Below are 9454 nucleotides of genomic sequence, written 5' to 3' on the forward strand. Positions count from 1 at the left end.
TTCCATTGTTTGAGTTATTACCGAAGTAAGAACCTCAAGCGGTATATGATACCAAGGAAGTTTGATTGCTAGGTCACTTCTCTTCAAACATAAACTTATAGGTAGAAACGGAATCGTAAATTCCTTTCATTTGTTCCTTGTTTTCCTATTTCTTGTACCCTTTCTTATAGTCTTAAGAAATGAATTCTATAGTGTTGACTTTTATACTTAGTTAGACATGTCCGATGTCATTCCAACAGAGTTCTTACCATTTTATTTATGTTGAATATTCTGTTTCAACTAGATGATCTTACCAGAAGCTTCAAAAGTTCTCTAAGCATCAATCTATTCGAATGTCTAGGGACTAGACTCATTCGAGAAATAAATGGACAAAGATATTAGGTTGTTAACCATTGGTAAGGCTGAGCGTTTAAACTCAATGCTTTATGATCTCAACTACATTGTATTTTGAATTCACAAGCACCAATTGGTTTGCCATTCGATTTTTTTATTCGAAAACAACCATAAAAGTCGATATAAGAAACGTACATTTTAAATTGCTCATTTTCTCTCATTTCCGTGAATCGTTCTTGGATTCACTACCAATCGAGGAAATTTACTGTTACCTTTCTAAAAGGATTTATTGCAGTGCAAGATATTTAATTATAAACAATAATTAAAACATACATTGAAGCATGCAAATTCTAAACATTTATCATGAGTAATAACTTGAAAAGCAATCATGCAATTTAAACAAGTTATTAGCATTTTATTCGAATTTATTGTTCCGGCAGGTGTGAATAAAATGATTCCAAGACCCTAAAATCATTGAAGAATTAAGCACAGTTTGTCGACTCAATCCTAAAACATTTTAGGTAAGCAAAAACCTTTTGCTAATAGTCTAGAAACTATTCTTGGTTGATAGGTACGTCTAAGAGCTTATTAGGTAAACCTATCGATTTTGCCACGACATAAAAGGACTCCTTATTTATATCGTTGAGTTTCACCAAAACTAACATGTACTCACAATTATTTGTGTACCTTGCCCCTTTAGGACCAATAAGTAACACCTCGCTGAGTGAAAACTATTACTAGATTGATGTAAAGGATATCCAAGCAAGTGTATATTTTGGCATGGCACCTTTTAACTCAATTTTTAAGTTTGGAACTTAAGGCTCTTACTATGTTGGTTAGATTTTAAGTGAACTAAAATCCTAAATCATGCAACATAATCAAGCTTTTATCTCATGCATTTTAAGACATATTTAAAAGCAATAAATAACTTAAAACATGCATAAGATAAATGTGATCTAGTATGGCCCGACTTCATCTTGAAGCTTTAACTTCAAAGTCCGTCTTGAAAATCTCCGTGGGAGGCACCATTTTCTTCAAATAGGATAAGCTATAATTAAAACTAATTACAACTATTTGATGGTACGCAGACCATATTTGAATTGAAAAACAACTTTGGTACTTTAGACCAATTACATTCAAATTAATGGTACGCAGACCATATTTTCTATCCTATTTGGGCCATACTAGTCACTTCATAACCTGCAAAACAGTACATATACAATATATACCATTCACCCATTCATTATCATGAATGGCCCACATAGCTGGTTAGTAAAACACATTATGCATCACATAAACATTTGCAGCAATTAATCAAGGGCACCAATAATCTACAAATTATTCAGTCCTTATTAATTCTAATCAAGTTGTTTTAACCTTAAGGATTTGTAGACCTAATCAAGAGTTTATGACTAAAAAGGGCTCCCACTTAAACCAATAAATTCATATGCTTTACTAATTTTAAACATAAAAATGTATTTCTAGTCTAACCGGAAACATACAAATTTAATTAAAATTTAAAGCTCATATAAATTTATAATTGAATCCATAAATTTAATTTAATTTCAGTCGTATTTAAATTAATTCATGATTTTAATTTTAGTAAAATAATTAGAATAAATAAAATTTATTATAATTACAATATTCAAAATTAAAATCCAAGAAAATAATTTAAATTATTAATTTTAAAATTAATTAAAATTACGTAAACTGAAAATCTCAAATTAAAATTTCAAAACGATCTAATCGCAACGCAACAACCCCACGCAACGCACGCCCATGGGCCACACGCACACAGCCATCGCTGGCCATGTGCGCGCAGCCCATGCGCTGCGTCGCATCGCTGCTGCTCCCCATCGCAAGGCATCAATCGAACACGCGAGCCAGTGCTCGCTGCGTGCGCCAGCGCTCGACGCAACAAGCATGCTGCCGCAGCCCATCGCTGGGCGCAGCGCTCGTCGCACGTCGCAACAAGCACGCTGCACGCCATCGATGGGCGCAGCGCTCGTCGCACGCACACTAGCGCTCGCTGCACGCGAGGCTCCGCATGCTTGCGCGAGGCAGTGCGCGCTGTGGCGCAGCACGCTTGCTGCCCACACGCGACTGCTCGCTCCTTGCTCTCGCCCTTGCCCATGCGCCCATTGCTCACAGCCCACGACACAAGGCAGGGCTGCTGCCTTGTGCTCGTGCACCATGCCCTTGCTCGCTGCATTCGTACCGCATGGGCGACGAGCTCCCTTGCTCGTCGTCGCATGCCCGCACTATACAACACCCCTTAAGGGTAACACGTAGCATCCATTGCTTTATGCGTGCAAGTTATATGAGCGAATCGCATAAAAATTAAAAATTTATATTCAAAATTAATGACAAATTAATAAATAATATTAATTTCATAATTTTAGGGCGAAAAATCAAAAATTTATTATTTAATTGATTTCCGATTAACATGGATTCAAGTCTAGGTCATAAAAATTTAAAATTTAACATAAATTTACAATTTTTATGGTGGTTTTTAATCATAGGTATCTAATTAAATTATAACTAATTATGAAAATCAAATTAATTCTAAATTATTCCAATTTTCAACAAATTAATCATAATTACAAATTAGATTGCATAATTAACAAGGCTAGGCATTCAAACTTGTTAAACATATACAGTAGGTCAATCAAAAATTCAAGATTTATCAACAAGAATCGCAAATATTTAATTTAACATCTTAAATTTACGAAATTTTGCATTCGAAAAACCAAAACCTCCGAAAAGTCATAGTTAGGCTTCGAATTTGAGAATTCTGGGTTCGGCCGAAAAAGATTATTTTTGTCAAAATTTTAGAATGCCTTTTACATGCGGAATTGACGCAAAAATCACTCGATTTGGATGAGTAACGAAGAAACTGCCGAAAAACTGCGTACGTATAATTAAATAAACGCAATTTGCAATTAGTTAACAATTACGAAAATTAATCACCCCTTTTTAATTCTTGCAAATTTGTAATATTTAACCATGTTTATGGAATTTAGATTATGAAAATAATAAGAGGCTCGTGATATCACTGTTAGGTTATGATACATATGACAATTCATAAATCATGCGGAAAAACCATAAAGCCAGGAAAGCATATTATTTACACATAATCATTTAGCATAGTATAGATGCATACATGTTGTAGCGTGCCTTCCCTAGCTGCGCCCGAACCGAACAAGAACAAGTCTTTAGGACTCCAAATGTCGTCCCTCCGTAGATAGTCCACAGTACGTCCGGATCCGCCTCAAGTTAGACCAACTAGAATCGCCCTCAAGGTGCTTAGGATTTTCGGCTCTTATTGCAAGTTAATGGCTGATTTATATTTCAAAAACTTACCCTTTGAATACTTCAATCGTCACTGCAAATAATGACCCTAGGCCCTTATTTATAGAGGTATGGAAAAGGAACTGGAATCTTATTAGGATACTAATTAGTTAAACTAGAATCCTAGTAGGACTCTAATTAATTAATTTTATCCTTTTAGGATTAGGAATTTAATCATCAAACAAATCCTATACAATTTAGGTTTCGTATGTGAACACAAACTCTACACGAGCATGACCCACGAGCGTGCAGGCCATGCCCGCGCACAGCCCACACGGCCGCTCGGCCCACGCGAGCAGCAAGCCCACGCGAGCAGCAGCACAGCTCGCAGCCCATCGATGCGCGCGCTGCCATGGCCTGCTGGGCCTGGCCTTGCGCTGGGCCTGGCGTGGCCTTGGCTGTTCGTGTGGCGCGCTTGGCTTGCTGGGCGATGGCCTGGCTTCGTGCTGGGCCCTCGTCCGGCAGGCCTCGTCCGATGCTTATTCGTACGATACGCTTCCGATTAAATTCCCGGTTCCGGAATTCATTTCCGATACGAACAATATTTAATATTTCCGATTCCGGAATCAATTTCCGTTTCGAACAAATATTTAATATTTCCGTTTCCGAAATTATTTTCCGATTCCGATAATATTTCCGATTCTGACAATATTTCCGTTTCCGGCAATATTTCCGATTCCGGCAATATTTCCATTTCCGATAATATTTTCCGACACGTACCATGTTTCCGTTTCCGGCAACATCTACGACTTGGATAATATTTATATTTCCGATACGATCCATATTTCCGTTTCCGGCAATATCATCGTTTCCGGAGTATTCATTTACTTGCCTTTGACGATCTTAGCTCCCACTGAAACCAAGATCCATCTATACTATGCTAAATGATTATGTGTAAATAATATGCTTTCCTGGCTTTATGGTTTTTCCGCATGATTTATGAATTGTCATATGTATCATAACCTAACACCGATACGATCCATATTTCCGTTTCCGGCAATATCATCGTTTCCGGAGTATTCATTTCTTGCTTGTGACGATCTCAGCTCCCACTGAAACCAAGATCCGTCGATTCCGAATATCCATAGATAGAGTATTTAATGCCATTAAATACTTGATCCATTTACGTACTATTTGTGTGACCCTACGGGTTCAGTCAAGAGTAAGCTGTGGATTAATATCATTAATTCCACTTGAACTGAAGCGGCCTCTAGCTAGGCATTCAGCTCACTTGATCTCACTGAATTATTAACTTGTTAATTAATACTAAACCGCACTTATTAGACTTAACATAGAATGCATACTTGGACCAAGGGCATTATTTCCTTCAATCGGAAATATAAATATTATCCAAGTCGTAGATGTTGCCGGAAACGGAAACATGGTACGTATCGGAAAATATTATCGGAAATGGAAATATTGCCGGAATCGGAAATATTGCCGGAAACGGAAATATTGTCAGAATCGGAAATATTATCGGAATCGGAAAATAATTCCGGAAACGGAAATATTAAATATTTGTTCGAAACGGAAATTAATTCCGGAATCGGAAATATTAAATATTGTTCGTATCGGAAATGAATTCCGGAACCGGGAATTTAATCGGAAGCGTATCGTACGAATAAGCATCGGACGAGGCCTGCCGGACGAGGGCCCAGCACGAAGCCAGGTAGACCTGTCAAACGGGTCGGTCGGGTCGGGTTGTAAAAATTTACTTTCGGGTTCGGGTTGAATCGGGTCGGTCACTTTCGGGTTCGGGTTTACAAATGCTTGTTCAAGACCCAGAACTTTCGGGTTCGGGTCGACCCAACGGGTTGAGAGATTTTAAAACGCGCATTATATTTTCATTAATTTAGGTGAAAAATATACAAAATATTGGCACAAGTTAACAAATTTTCCTACGAAAGTTTATATTTTGTCAAATTCAATCATAAAATGGCGTATAATTCAAATTAAAATCATATTACACAGAACAATAGTAAAAACAACGTGTCTTTTATGCTTAAATTTTCTCATAATCTCATTTATTACTATAAATACAATGATTTTCAATCGGTCGGGTCTAAAACGGGTTCGGTCGGGTTTTGACCCATTCCTTTTCGGATTGTTCGGGTTCGGATAAAATCGGGTTACGGGTCACAAAATCTTGTTTAGGACCCAGTATTTTCGGGTCGGGTTCGGGTCGGTTTTCGGGTCGGGTCGATTTTTGACAGCTCTAAAGCCAGGCCATCGCCCAGCAAGCCAAGCACGCCACACGAACAGCCAAGGCCACGCCAGGCCCAGCGCAAGGCCAGGCCCAACAGGCCATGGCAGCGCGCGCAGCGCGCGCAGCAATGGGCTGCGAGCTGTGCTGCTGCTCGCGTGGGCTTGCGGCTCGCGTGGGCCGAGCGGCCGTGTGGGCTGTGCGCGGGCATGGCCTGCACGCTCGTGGGTCATGCTCGTGTAGAGTTTGGGTTCACATACGAAACCTAAATTTTATTGGATTTGTTTGATGATTAAATTCCTAATCCTAAAAGGATAAAATTAATTAGTTAGAGTCCTACTAGGATTCTAGTTTAACTAATTAGTATCCTAATAGGATTCCAGTTCCTTTTCCATACCTCTATAAATAAGGGCCTAGGGTCATTATTTGCAGGTACGATTGAAGTATTCAAAGGGTAAGTTTTTGAAATATAAATCAACCATACACTTGCAATAAGAGCCGAAATTCCTAGTAACCTTAAGGGCGATTCTAGTTGGTCTAACTTGAGGCGGATCCGGACGTACTGTGGACTATCTACGGAGGGACGACATTTGGAGTCCTAAAGACTTGTTCTTGTTCGGTTCGGGTGCAGCTAGGGAAGGCAGGCTGCAACATGTATGCATCTATTCTATGCTAAATGATTATGTGAAAATAATATGCTTTCCTGGCTTTATGGTTTTTTCGCATGATTTATGAATTGTCATATGTATCATAACCTAACACCATAGACGCTAAAATTATCCATAAACACTTCCATGATAGACTCAATAAAATCAGAAAAGATACTCATCATGCAACGTTGGAAAGTAGCAGGTGCATTACACAGACCAAAAGGCATCCTACGATATGCAAAGGTACCATAGGGACAGGTGAAGGTGGTCTTTTCCTGGTCGTCTGGATGTATGGGAATTTGAAAGAAACCAGAATAACCATCCAGATAACAGAAAAACTTGTGACATGCTAGCCTTTCTAACATTTGATCAATGAAGGGAAGGGGAAAATGGTCCTTTTTAGTAGCAACATTAAGACGCCTATAATCAATGCACATGCGCTAACCTGTGACTACCCTAGTTGGTATCAACTCATTTTTTTCATTTCTCACCACAGTTGTCCCCCCTTTCTTAGGCACTACCTAAACAGGACTCACCCACTTAGAATCAGACACATCATACACAATACCCGCATCAAGCAATTTCATAACTTCAGCTTTTACAACATCTTGCATGACAGGGTTCAAACGACGCTGGGGTTGGATGCATGGTTTATGATTTTCATCTAGATGTATCCTATGCATACAAAATACAGGGCTAATACCCTTTAAATCATCAATACTGTACCCAATAGCCTTTTTGTGCCTTTTCAACACAATAAGAAGTTGGGATAACTGGTCTGCATCAAGTGCAGTACTGACGATCATAGGGCAAAGTTGTTCATCATCTAAAAACGCATATTTAAGGTTAGCAGGAAGAGGCTTAAGTTCGGGTTTCTTTACCTCTTTAACAGAACAAACCGGCCGAACTAACCTCTTCAATTTGGTGCTATCCGGCTCAGATTCTCCACCATTAAGAGCCAACTCCAGAGCATCTACTTCAGCACTCCAAGAACTGCTATCACCTGCAGAAGACTCACAACAAAGCACTGCCTCCAAGGGATCTCTTTCGAGAACTTGGGAGACGTTATCATGAGTAATAAAATCAACTACATCTATGCGATAGCATTGTTCCTCCTTTAGCATGGGACTTTTTAAGGCACTATTCAGATTAAAAGTCACCTTATCATCCCCAACAGACAATGTCAATTTCCCACTTTTAACATCAATTACCGCCCCCGTCGTGTGAAGGAAGGGTCTACCTAAGATTATGGGAATTTGAGAATCCTCCTGCATGTCTAGTACTACAAAGTCTACAGGTATATAGAATTTACCTACTCTAACAGGGACGTCCTCTAAAACACCTAAGGGGTATTTGACAGAACGGTCGGCCATTTGTAGAGTGATATTGGTAACCTTAAGCTCACCCATATTCAGTTTAGTACAGACAGACAAAGGCATGACAGACACACTAGCACCTAGATCACATAAAGCTTTATCAATAAATACGGTGCCAATGTTACATGGGATGGAAAAACTCCCGGGGTCTTTAAGTTTAGGTGGAGACTTGTTTTGCAAATAAGCACTACATTCCTCAGTGAAAGCTACAGTCTCTACCTCACAAAAAGCACGTTTCCTGGTCAAAATATCTTTCATGAATTTAGCATAAGCAGGAACCTGTAAAATTAATTCAGTAAAAGGAACCGTTACCTGCAAATTTTTGACCACTTCCAAGAATCTGCCAAACTGCTTGTCTAACTTATTCTTGAGTTGTCGGTTTGGGAAGGGGAGTGCAATAGTGGTACTTGAATATCCGCCCCCTTCTTAACCTCAGTTGTAGCCTCATTCTCATTGACTACCTTTTCAGCTTCCTTTTCATCCTTAACTATCTTCGGGATTTCCTCACTGACCAGATCACTAGCAGACACCCCGGAATCAACCTCAACCGGCATAGAAGGACCATCATAATCCCTACCACCCCTCAATGTAATTGCATTAGCAGTCTCCCTATTTTTGGGCTGTGAAGGAAATTGGCCTGGTGGCCTCCCTGCAATAGTAGTAGCCATCTGTGCCAACTGTGTATCAATGATCTTGTTGTGAGCAGTAAAAGCATCGATTTTTGCATCCTTTTCACTTAGAGATTTTTGCATTTGTAGCATCATGTTTCTCATCTCTACTAGCATAGGGTCAGGCTGTGTGGTTTGAGGTGGTGGTGGTGGTGGAGGTGATGTGTGTTGTCTAGGGAACCCAGGTGGTCCACTAGACTGTTGGTTGTAGTTGTTCCGTGGTTGGTAGGGTTGGTATGGTTGTTGTGGTGGATGTTGGACTTGGTGAGGGTTCTGGATATTGTTACTCCTGTAGGATAGTAGAGGGTTATTTTTGTAGCCCTCATTGTAAGAGTTGGAGAATGGGTTATTTTGTTTGTAGGATTGAAATGCGTGACATTGTTCAACAGAGCTCCTACATTCCGGTGCATAATGACCAGACATTCCACAACTTTCACAAACAGTAGCAGGTTGGGCACTCATAGCAGCTACACTAGCAGGTTGGGCAGATTGAGTATTGGCTGCTTGCATATTATCAAACTTATAGTGTAAAGCAGTCAATTGGGCAGTTAATTGTTCAATAGAATTTAAATCATGATTACCACCCCTATTAGATAGACCTCTAGGATTTCCATACTGGGAATTGTGAATGGCTATCTCCTCAATCACCTCCATAGCTCTAGGCACCTCAAGTTGCATGAACCTCCCACTGGCAGCTGAATCCAACAAACATCTAGACTCATTGCCCAGACCATTATAAAACTGCTGAATCAAGAACCAATCTTCCAAACCATGGTGCGGGCATTCTCTTTGCAAATCCTTGAATCTCTCCCAGACCTCGAACAAACTCTCATCCGCTTGTTGTGAGATACCTAATATCTGACCTCTCAGACT

General features: G+C 39.7%; 1 non-coding gene across 1 annotated transcript; it reads left to right on the forward strand.

Annotated features, from left to right (window-relative positions):
* Window positions 1-9347: 9347 nt before the first annotated feature.
* On the forward strand, window positions 9348-9454 carry LOC130466449 (small nucleolar RNA R71). Its single transcript, XR_008926676.1, has one exon. It is a non-coding gene; the product is annotated as a small nucleolar RNA R71 (small nucleolar RNA).

Source organism: Spinacia oleracea, chromosome 1 (genome assembly GCF_020520425.1).
Source record: "Spinacia oleracea cultivar Varoflay chromosome 1, BTI_SOV_V1, whole genome shotgun sequence".
Lineage (NCBI taxonomy): Eukaryota > Viridiplantae > Streptophyta > Magnoliopsida > Caryophyllales > Amaranthaceae > Spinacia > Spinacia oleracea.